Raw genomic sequence first — 12,372 nt, forward strand, 5'->3', positions numbered from 1 at the left:
GAAGGGAACTGGAGCAGAAGGAAGCAGAAAGGGAAAGGATGAAGGCAAAGCCACAGAGATGGAAAGAAAGTGGATTTCCTCCCTCCGATTGTCACGCAGTTCCATTGCAAGCAACCCAGCCTCCCGCTGTCCTCTTCTCAGAGGTGTCTGCCGCTGAGAGATGCAAAGGCGGCGGCATTCTGCTAACATCCGCAGGCAGTGGCGAAGTGCTTGCTGACTCAGGCAAACAGTGAGATGCGGCAGGCACAGTTGGACACTTCCCAAATCTCTCTGATGCCGGCCTGGATTGAGGGGAGGGGGCAAAGGGGGCAGGAGCCCCAGGCGGCAGGTTAAGGGGGCAGTGAACAGCATCCTGCTCTGATGATGCCCCTTTCTTTCTCCCCTTCATGCCCCCCCCCACCAAGGGAAGGAACCCTGTTTTTAAAAAGTAAACAACCCTGCAGGTGGAATGGGGTGGGGCAGAAAATCAGGCAAAGGCAAGACAATAAGCCTTGTCTGCTGTTTTTCTACTTGCGGGGAGATTTCTTTCTTTCTTTTCTTTTTTTACGAACCCCATCTGCAGCTCAAAATAGCATAGCCCATTCTTTTACTTCACCTTGGATGGGAATCCAGATCATCCTAATGAACTTTTAGCATGCTCAGTGGCCACAAAATGCCGTTGGAATGAAAGGGTGTGTGGAAAAAGAAGAGAGGGGTTTGGAACAGAGCATGGAACAGCTGACTGTAAATTCAGAAATGCAGGGGCCCTTCAGGGTTGTCACAGCCCTTCACAGTTTCGTCCCCCAAAGCCACTCCTTTTCTAAGATTATACAATAATCTTGGTAGGAATGTGAGCCTTCTCAGTGGCTGTTCCCAGACATTGGAACTCCTTCGCTGGAGAAGCTCTCTCCTTGTGGTCCTTCCGCTGGGCAGGTGAAGACCTCCTTGTTCCATCAGGCTTTTGGGAACTGCCTGCTTTTAATGAAACGGCTGGTACCCTGCTGTTTTTTATTGCAATTATCTTTATGTTTTTAAGAAATCTTTTATATTTATTTATAGTTTCACTTTTATTAATGTTTGATTTTTTAAAAAATGATTTTTTCCTCCACCATGTTTTAAGCTGTAAACTGCCTTGATCCCGTCAGGGGAAAAGGTAGGGAATAATAATAATATACCAGTATACCTGAATGAGCATCTCCACCCCCATCGTTCTGCCCGGATGCTGAGGTCCAGCGCCGAGGGCCTTCTGGCGGTTCCCTCATTGCGAGAAGCAAAGCTACAGGGAACCAGGCAGAGGGCCTTCTCGGTAGTGGTGCCCGCCCTGTGGAACGCCCTCCCACCAGATGTCAAAGAGATAAACAACTACCAGACTTTTAGAAGACATCTGAAGGCAGCCCTGTTCGGGGAAGTTTTTAATGTGTGACATTTTAATGTATTTTTAATCTTTGTTGGAAGCCGCCCAGAGTGGCTGGGGAAACCCAGCCACACGGGCAGAGTACAAATAAATAATAATAATAATAATAATAATAATAATAATAATAATAATAATATGCTGCCCATCTGACTGTGTTGCCCCAACCACTCTGGGCATCTCCCAATAGTAAAAGCACAATATGACACCACACACTAAAAACTTCCCTGAACAGGGCTGCCTTCAGATATCTTTTAAAAGCCACATAGCTGGTTATCTGTTTGACATCTGCTGGGAGGGCGTTCCACAGGGCGGGCGCCACTACCAATGAACGAACGAATGAATGAATGATGCAATGCAATGTTCATGCAGATCTCTGTGTATTGCCTTTCAGCTAGCACTACTATTTTCTGCTCATGTAGACGGGTAAATGATTTGGAGTGCATTTTGGAATTCCTTAAACCGTGTTTTCCTTGAAGTTCCATTGCGCATAACCGAACTTGCACACCATTTTCTAGAAACTGCAGTACCTTGTGTATTCAGTGTCCCTAAACTCCTCAGTGTTTTTCTCATGCGCCTTCTCCAGGGTTAGTGTGTGGGAGCCCATCTTCAGTGGCCAGCTCACCTGCGTTCACTCTGATGGACTCCAGTCAGCACAAAGGGTGAGAAGGCTTCCTCTCAGTGGCAACAACAACAACAACAACAACAATAATAATAATAAATGTATACCCTGCCCATCTGGCTGGATTTCCCCAGCCACTCTGGGCGGCTCCCAACAGAATATTAAAAACACAGTAAGACATCAAACATTAAAAACTCCCCTAAACATGGTTGCCTTCAGATATCTTCTAAAAGTCAGATACAGTGGACGCTCGGGTTGCAAACAGGATCCATGCAGTATGCACGTTCGCAACCTGCAGCGGCGCGTCTGCGCACGTGCGGGTTGCGATTCGGCGCTTCTGTGCATGCGCGACACCCGAAATCCAGAAGTAATCCATTCCGGTACTTCCGGGTTTCAGCAGGTCCGTAACCCAAAAAAACGCAACCTGAAGCGCCTGTAACCCAAGGTATGAGTGTAGTTGTTTGTTTCCTTGACATCTGATGGAAGGGTGTTCCACAGAGCAGGCACCACCACCAAGAAGGCCCTCTGCCTGGTTCGCTGTAACCTCACCTCATCAAAAGGCTCCCGTTTCATGCTGAATGGGCAGAGACCCCACAGTAAAATTCATGTGGCAAAAATAGTAACAAATCTTCAACCCCTTGTGACCACTGCGACATGGTGTTTCAGGTCTCCCTTGAAAACTTCTGTTAATGTTTGGGAAGGAAAAGCCGGCACTCTCGCTAATATGATGGAGCAGGAAGCCACTGGTTCTGTTCAGCCTATGTTCAGCTCCCCTATGCAGAAAGGTTGCAGAGTTCAGGACTTCTTAGTTTAGAGAAAAGGTGACATGATAGAGTTGATAAGATTATGAATGGCATGAAGGAAGTGGACAGAGAAAAGTTTTCTCTCCCTTTCTCATAATGATAGAACTTTTGAATGTACAATGAAGCTGAATGATGGGAGATTCAGGGCAGATAAAAGAAAGTGATTCACGCAGTGCATAGTCAAAACCATGGGTAGGCAAACTAAGGCCCAGGGGCCGGATCCAGCCCAATTGCCTTCTGAATTTAGCCTGTGGACACCATTTGAAGGGCAATGCCCATCAACTTTGGGGGCCCCCAGGTGGACGAGATGACCCTCAGCGTCCCTTCCAACTCTACAATGATTCTATGATTTTATGATTCAGGTCCAGCTTAGCAGAAAGACTGCCTGCTCCTGTATAGAGCTGAAAGATTACTTAGATCATCTGGCAAAATTCTAATCATGGCACAAAACCCTACAGGATGCCATTAGGCGATGACCCAAATATTGGGGTTTTCTGCTACTGCAGAAACAGCAACCTCTGTTTGTTTGTTTCTTTGTTTAGACGTAATTTTTGTGCACATTCCCTCATCTGGGTTCTGAGATCTTCTAGGGAGTCCCTTCTGTCGGTCACCCTCACAGGCACGCTTGGTGGGGATGCAGGAGAGGGCCTTCTCGGTGGCTGCTCCCAGACTTTGGGACTCGAACCGCCGACCTCTGATCGGCAAGTCCTTGGCTCTGTGGTTTAACCCACAGTGCCACCTGTAGCCCTGGGGATTATCTAATGCTTATTTCCCCTAAATTGATTTCTGAATTTTGAATTTTATTTTCATTCATGTTTTTATACTGTATTTCATGCTGCTTTTATAATTAAGTGTTTTAAATTTGTTGTTAGCCGCCCTGAGCCTGGTTTTGAACTGGGAAGGGCGGGGTATAAATACAAATTTATTATTATTATTATTATTATTATTATTATTATTATTATTATTATTGGCATCTAGTTGGCCACAGGGATGCGGGTGGCACTGTGGGTTTAACCACAGAGCCTAGGACTTGCCGATTAGAAGGTCGGTGGTTCGAATCCCCGTAATGGGGTGAGCTCCCGTTGCTCAGTCCCTGCTCCTGCCAACCTAGCAGTTCGAAAGCACGTCAAAGTGCAAGTAGATAAATAGGTACCGCTCCCACGGGAAGGTAAATGGCATTTCCGTGTGCTGCTCTGGTTCGCCAGAACCGGCTTAGTCATGCTGGCCACATGACCCGGAAGCTGTATGCCGGCTCCTTCGGCCAATAAAGCGAGATGAGCATCGCAACCCCAGAGTCGGCCATGACTGGACCTAATGGTCAGGGGTCCCTTTACCTTTACCTTTACCTTTAGCTGGCCACTGTGAGAATATGATGCTGGGCTGGATGGGCAACTGACCTGATCCATCAGGCTGTTCTTATGTTCTCATGTCAGTCTTCTCCCACCCGCACTGAGGGGGTTGATCTTGCCTCTGAAGAGGCACACCGGATACGGTTGCTTCAGACTGGGGGGGGGGGTCTGGGGACGGAAAATGGCCTGATTCATCACAGTGGAACTAAAGTGCTTACACAGCAGGCTGCAGGGACGGGCTGTTTACCCTTTCCTTTCTTAATCATCAAATTACGCAAAATCTCTTCCTTTCCTCATCAGGAGGCTTAGCAATTATTTTATTTTATTTTCAAAACCTCACCCACAGTTTCTAGATCTCCCACATTTTAATGTGATCGTAATTTTGCCGAGATACGCTGTATGTTCTGCATAAGTTCCCCTACTGGCAAAGCTACAGTACTTTTGTGCTCAGAAAAGTGATTCATTGAGGTTAGCCCGAGTATTAAGTCACACTCAGGCAATGGGGAATGCATCCTTATCAACTCAAGGATTGCAAACCACAAGTAATTAAAGTGTGGGAGGTCACCTAAGGACATTGGCGTTTCTGCTCTTCCAGAAAGCATTTGGTGTGTCAAAGCTTTCCAAAGTCATCTCTTTTGAATGCCTTTTTTGGTGGAGCCAAATGTTATCATCTCCAGTCCATCAGCTCTGGGGTGTGAGTTCAACAGGTTTCATAGTCTCTGGATATGTGCCAAATTGGGATGTAATGAGAGAAAATGCAGGATGTGATGGCAAAGCTGAGCTGCTGTTTTTGACTCTGTAGGCACAACTCTATATTATTATTATTATTATTATTATTATTATTATTATTATTATTAATTTCTATTCCTCCTTTCTCTCCAGAGAACTCAAGGTAGCATTCATGGTTCTCCCCTGCTCATTTAATCTCCACTACTAAGCTCAATTGAGGACACAGGTGGCGTTAAACCACACAGCCTAGGACTTGCTGAACAGAAGGTCGGCAGTTTGAATCCCCGCGACGGGGTGAGCTCCCGTTGCTCGGTCCCAGCTCCTGCCAACCTAGCAGTTTGAAAGCACGTCAAAGTGCAAGTAGATAAATAGGTACCACTCTGGGAGGAAGGTAAATGGCATTTCTGTGCGCTGCTCTGGTTTGCCAGAAGCGGCTTAGTCATGCTGGCCACATGATCCGGAAGCTGTACACAGGCTCCCTCAGCCAATAAAGCGAGATGAGCGCCGCAAACCCAGAGTCAGTCACAACTGGATCCCTTTACCTTTTACCAAGCTCAATACCATGCCCAAGGAATACAGAGAGATAAATCACAAACTAAACCACTCTGTATCTATAGTTCCTTTTTGGGCCAGAAGAGTCACAAAACAGAGATTGAAATCTGGGTATCTCGTTGTTGGAGTTCCGTTGGGAATCGCAACAGTATAAGTATACACACAGAGAGTTGTTCTCGTGGACTTTTTTCAGGAATATTTGGACTGCTTGGCTTTGAGATACTGAGATGCGCTATTATTTTGGCATTGTATATATTATTTAAGATTTCATGAATTAGAAGGTGTTGAAATGTCGTACGTTAGTAATAGATTTTTGTAAACCACATACAGAGTTGTTTGTCATTGAATCACCACAGCAACCCTTCAAGGTAGGTTAGGCTGAGAGGCACTGACAGGTCACACCCAGTGAGCTTCATAGCTGAGCGGAGATTTGAGCCCTGGTCTCTCAGGTCCTGGTGTGACACCCTTGGCTGTGGCTCAGTGGAGAGCATCTTTCAAAGCAGCAGGTCGCAAGTTCAGTCCCTGGCATCTCCCGGTGGAGCTGAGATACTCCTGTCTGAAATCCTGGAGGGCTGCTGCCAGTCATGTTTCTAACCACACTGGCCTCTAAATGCTCCAACTGTCCCAAATTACCAGGAGAATCTCTATTATTTCGGTGTTTGTGTGTCTCTGACAGTCACATTCCAGGGATGCCTGATCATCCCTATTTTCCAGGTACAGTTCCTGATTTACAGATTTGACCCCGGAATGTCCCACTTTTTCTCATCATGTTCCTATTTTCATGGGAGAAATGTTGGCGGGTATGGAGTTATGTGAAATAAAAAATTTAAGGTTATATATATATATATATATATACATATATGCTTTCGTAGATTTTCACGGGTACAGGAATGCAGGTTTTGGTGTCCTCGGGTGTCTTCCCGTGTAAAAGTTGGGGTGTCTAGGCGACGTTTCGACGAGGTCTCACTCGTCATCTTCAGGCTGGTGCTTTCGGCTTCTTGTTACTGGAACAGAGCGGGATCTCAATGTTTGAGTTCCTATAAATACTGTAGAGGGGGTGTGGTGTCTAGCCTCCAATGTTCTGGGCAGAGAGGAAGTTCCCAGGCTAGTGTGCCTTTTCTTCTTTTGTTCCTTAATTACTTGAGAGATACCTTGAGTGATTTCTTGAGTGATATCCTGAGTACCACTTAGGTGGGTCATTAGGTGTGGATTAGTTGCTAAAGTCTTTGTGTCTTGACCTCTTGAACTTTGTGAAGAGTTTTCCTGAGAAGATGGCTGTATTGCACTTAGTTGTGCTTTGGCTTGGCTTCGTGTATAGGGGCGAGCTGTGGTTTTGTGGCTTGTGTCAGCCAGATCTGTGTAGGGATTGCAGGGGGGTGCAGCATCCGGAGGTGCCACCATGGATTGGCTACTGGATGGTGGCACCTCCGGATGCTGCACCCCCCTGCAATCCCTACACAGATCTGGCTGACACAAGCCACAAAACCACAGCTCGCCCCTATACACGAAGCCAAGCCAAAGCACAACTAAGTGCAATACAGCCATCTTCTCAGGAAAACTCTTCACAAAGTTCAAGAGGTCAAGACACAAAGACTTTAGCAACTAATCCACACCTAATGACCCACCTAAGTGGTACTCAGGATATCACTCAAGAAATCACTCAAGGTATCTCTCAAGTAATTAAGGAACAAAAGAAGAAAAGGCACACTAGCCTGGGAACTTCCTCTCTGCCCAGAACATTGGAGGCTAGACACCACACCCCCTCTACAGTATTTATAGGAACTCAAACATTGAGATCCCGCTCTGTTCCAGTAACAAGAAGCCGAAAGCACCAGCCTGAAGATGACGAGTGAGACCTCGTCGAAACGTCGCCTAGACACCCCAACTTTTACACGGGAAGACACCCGAGGACACCAAAACCTGCATATACATATATATATATATATATATAAAATAAATGTTCCTAACTGCATATATAAACCACATGTCTGAAACCCCACAGAAAAAGTCCTGAAACCATTTTGTCCCTCCCAAATTGACCTCATATATTTCTCTGCAAGGTCGAAGGAAAATGGAAAAACCTCCCCATTGTCTTTTCGTTCACAAATCCTGTCTTAAGGGTATGTCTGTGTACCAATAGGGTGAGCCTGTGACCTGGCTCAGGAACTAAAGTATTTATCATTACAAAAGATTAGCCAGGCTCCCCAGGTAAGCCAATCAAGTGACCATTAATAGGTAACCTGCCCGACAGGAGATAAACAAAGCACTCAGATTTCTGTTGTAGACCGCCCTTTCTGTGATATAGGTATGATGTTTGTGGGGGGTGGTCTTGGGTTACACCCCTTCTGTGATGTATGTATGATGTATGGAGGGGTGGTCTTGAGCTCCAGGGCAGGGAATTTAAAATGTCTATATGAGGGCAGGCACAACTTTGTTCTGGGTCCTCCTCCATCCTCCTGCATGTGAGGGGAGCACCCTGCTGCAACAGCTTTAATAAAGATCAGGCTTATGAGCTCCTTTGCTTCTCAATATTCTCTGGCTGGCCTCTGTTATTTTCTCCGACCGATGGAGAACCTACAAAGGACTCTATAAGGGCTCTTGTGTTCCCTATAAGGGAATAAGGGCAGATTTTTGTTCTCCCCGCCCCCCCAGCCAAGAAGATAAGTAACTATACAACCTTTAGAAGACATCTGAAGGCTGCCCTTTTAAATAATAATAATAATAATAATAATAATAATAATAATAATAATATCTTTATTGTCATTGCCCCCTCTCGGGGACAACGAAATTACTTGGCTGCTCCATCCACCCAGGTAGGGCACTCCACACAAAATCAAAACAACTATAAGAACACTAATTAAAACAATACAGTATAATACAGCAAGGAAGATTAGATGACTTTCAAAGTCCAGGCTTCCCATTCAGGGCCGAGATCGCTCTGGAGAAGAAGCTGTTCTTAAGACGGCTCGTTCTTGTCTTCATCGTCCTGTATCTCCGTCCCGACGGCAGGAGCTCGAAGAAGACATTTGACATTTTTAGAAGACATTTGAAGGCCGTTCTTTTTTTTAATGTTTAATGTTTTATTATGTTTTAATATATGTTTTAATATATGTTAGAAGCCTCCCACAGTGGCTGAGGCAACTCAGTCAGGTGGATGGGGTATAAATTTGTTGTTGTTGTTACAGAATAGGATGTCCCTATTTTCATCGGTGAAATTTTGGAGGGTATGGGAACTCATTATTATTATTATTTTAGCAAAATGAGAATTCGCCTTCTCACAAAACGCCCTCCCCCTGGCAGGCCTTTTGAGAACCACACTTGCCCCCCCCACCCCCAACAAAAACTTATTTTCCCCTATTTATTTAGTAACTCCTAATATAATTTTTCTTCTGCCTGCAGCAGGTTATAAAGGCCTACATTCTTTTTACAGCTTTGAAAATCTCTGCAGGATTATGAATGAATACTTCAAGGGTGTATTATACATTCAGACATGTCTGCTGGGCTTTCAAATGCCACAGCGGGAGGCTCTTATGGAGGCAACCTGAGGGTAAAGGCTTTCCCACCTTTTGGGGGGGAAACTCCTCCCCTAAAATTTTCTTAGGCTAAAGTTTTTTAAAACATGCACACACACACCAGAAGACGGCCTGACTACTGTTCAGCCGTTTAAAGCCACTTTGCTGAAAGCAGCCTTGGAAACGGACTGCAGTATTGCATGCCTACATATTTCTCTACAAATTCCTTGTTCTTCCCCCATTTAGAAAACAAAGGGGGGTGGACTATGATAGTGATTATTTTTTTTTTTAAGTATAGCGAGGAGATTGTTAGAAACATGTCCCCCCACCCAGTGGCGTAGCGTGGGTTGTCAGCACCCGGGGCAAGGCAAGTAATTTGCGCCCCCTAACCCGTGGATTTGCGCCCCCTAACCCTAACCCCCAGATGTTGCGCCTGGTGCAGCCGGGCCCCCCCTGCACCCCCCACGCTACGCCACTGCCCCCACCAATAGGAACTTTGGAAGCTATCGTTTATTCTGTGAACTGACCTGAGACCCCTGGGTATAGGGCAGTATATATCGTATTTTTTGCTCTATAAGACTCACTTTTTCCCTCCTAAAAAGTAAGGGGAAATGTGTGTGCGTCTTAAGGAGCGAATGCAGGCTGTGCAGCTATCCCAGAAGCCAGAACAGCAAGAGGGATTGCTGCTTTCACTGCGCAGCGATCCCTCTTGCTGTTCTGGCTTCTGAGATTCAGATTATTTTTTTCCTTGTTTTCCTCCTCCAAAAACTGGGTGCGTCTTGTGGTCTGTTGCATCTTATAGAGCGAAAAATACAGTAAATTCTAATAATAATAATAATAATAATAATAATAATAATAATAATAATACCCCACGCATCTGTCTGGGTTTCCCCAGCCACTGTGGATGGCTCCCAACAAAATTAAAAGCACAATAAACCATCAAACATTAAAAAATTTCCCTAAACAGGGCTGCCTTCAGATGTCTTCTAAAAGTCAGATAGTTGTTTATTTCCTTGACATCTGATGGGATAATATCATGGGGTCCCTCCAGGGTTCAGGTGGGTGTTGGGGGGCTGCATCGTGTAACATGACACTGATCCTGGCCACATTCACACCATACATTAAAAGTACTATGATACCACTTTAAACAGTCATAGCTTCCCCCAAGAATTATGGGATCTGTAGTTTATTAAGGGTGCTAGGAGTTATTAGGAGACCTGGATTCCCCTCACAGAACTACAGCTCCCAAAGTTCCCTGGGAAGAGGCGTTGATTGTTGAATCACTCTGGAAACTACAGTTTTGTGAGGGGAATGGAGACTCCTAACAAACCCAAAACCCCAAAACCACAGCCAGCCCCAGGCACCTGAGCAGCTTCCTCTGCCCCTGCCTCCTTTATTCTTCCTTTTGAGCATGGTTTGAACTCAAGCCACACCATAAAGGAAAAAGGAGGGACCAGACATCATGATGATGTTGGGAGATTGACATTGGGGATACAGGAAGGTGCCTTATACGGAGTGAGATCATTGCTCTGTCTAGGTCAGCACTGTCTGTGTTGGCTGAAGATGGCTCTCCAGGATTTCAGACGGTGCTTTCTCCCAAACCCTACCTGGACCCTGGACCTGGGACCTTCCGCATGCATGTGCAGGAGATGCTGTGCCAATCTAGCCTCTCTAGGGAGGAAGTTCCAAAGTTTGGTAGCCACCACCAAGAAGGTTCTCTCCCTCAGTCCCACCAAGTGTGCCTGTGAGGGTGATGAGACCTGAGGGAAGGGCCTCCCTTCCCTGGATCTAAGATTCTCAAACATGCTTATCTGCAGCAGCAAACAATCCTGTCCCCCAATCTGAAATGAAAAATCCATGGATATGTGTGACATTTCTACTATACAGTCTCCACTGGCATCTGTTTCTCCACACGTCTCTCCTCAGTGGCCCAGGAAATGTACTACCTTGGCTCTCTTGTTCCACTTAAGCCTTTAATTTGCACTTGTGGACTCCTTAAAAGATTATAGACAGTTGTTTCTTAGGAAGAAACCTATGTTGGGATTTCCCTCTGTAAGGTTCTTATGTCTACATGTCCACAGTGTGAAAAGCCCAAGCCTCCTCCTATGGGTTGTAAATACGTGTTAAGATTCCCCCTTTCCCCGTTCTCTAACCGCCTTGGCGAAGAATAGCAACCTGTCATATGTAGGTCACTGTTGGTAGTCTGAGAACACTTTAAAAGGAAGGAAGAGTGATTTCTCTTTGTAGCTGAATAAGCCAGCATCAATGCAGCAGCTGGGCCTCTTGCCCCAAGGGAAAAGCTTTATCAGCAACCGAACAAGCGCAAGCCTCTATCTTATGAGACTAGTGTTGCCTTTGCAAGCACAAGACACACACACACACACACACACACACACACACACACACACACAAAAGGTTTGGTTGTGCCACGGATATTAAATTAAAGTCTCCACACTTTTAGCTGGAAACCTATGCCTCTTTGGCCTGAGTTAGAAAAGAATGACCTTGGGTGAACTCCAGAAAACCTTAATTGGATGACTGGATAATGAGAATAGGAGAAGTAATGAGTATGGTGAAGCTAATCCAGGCTTCCTCGACCTCAGCCCTCCAGATGTTTTTGGCCTACAACTCCCATGATCCCTAGCTAGCAGGACCAGTGGTCAGGGATGATGGGAATTGTAGTCTCAAAACATCTGGAGGGCCGAGGTTGAGGAAGCCTGAACTAATCTAATCCGGGTGGTGGTGGGATAAAGGTAAAGGGACCCCTGATCATTAGGTCCAGTCGTGGCCGACTCTGGGGTTGCGATGCTCATCTCGCTTTACTGGCCAAGAGAGCCAGCATACAGCTTCCGGGTCATGTGGCCAGCAGCGCACGGAACCAGAGCAGCGCACGGAAACGCCGTTTACCTTCCCGCCAGTGCGGTACCTATTTATCTACTTGCACTTTGACGGGCTTTCAAACTGCTAGGTTGGCAGGAGCAGGGACCGAGCAACGGGAGCTCCCCCTGTTGCAGGGATTCGAACCACCGACCTTCTGATCGGCAAGTCCTAGGCTCTGTGGTTTAACCCACGGCGCCACCTGTGTCCCGGTCGTGGGGTAGGCAACTCAATAATTTATCTATTGAAAAAATGGAGTTTGTTTATCTGTTACCATATGTATTGGTGCATACAGCTCAGTGGTAGAGGGTCTGCTTTGAATGCAGAAGTTCCCAGGTTCAAATCCTGGCATTTCCAGGTAGGGCTGGGAAGGAAACCCCGGAGAGCTGCTGCCAGTCTGTGTAGGCTGTAATAAGCTAGTTGGCCCAATACCCAACCTTATACATTATTAGTAATTCTAACATATCCAGTGAGTGACGTAGGATAATGGCTCTGTTCATTATTTTTTTACCCTATTAGCAATTGTCATTTTGACAAC

This window comes from Podarcis gaigeae, assembly GCF_964106915.1.
Source record: "Podarcis gaigeae genome assembly, chromosome: 16".
Lineage (NCBI taxonomy): Eukaryota > Metazoa > Chordata > Lepidosauria > Squamata > Lacertidae > Podarcis > Podarcis gaigeae.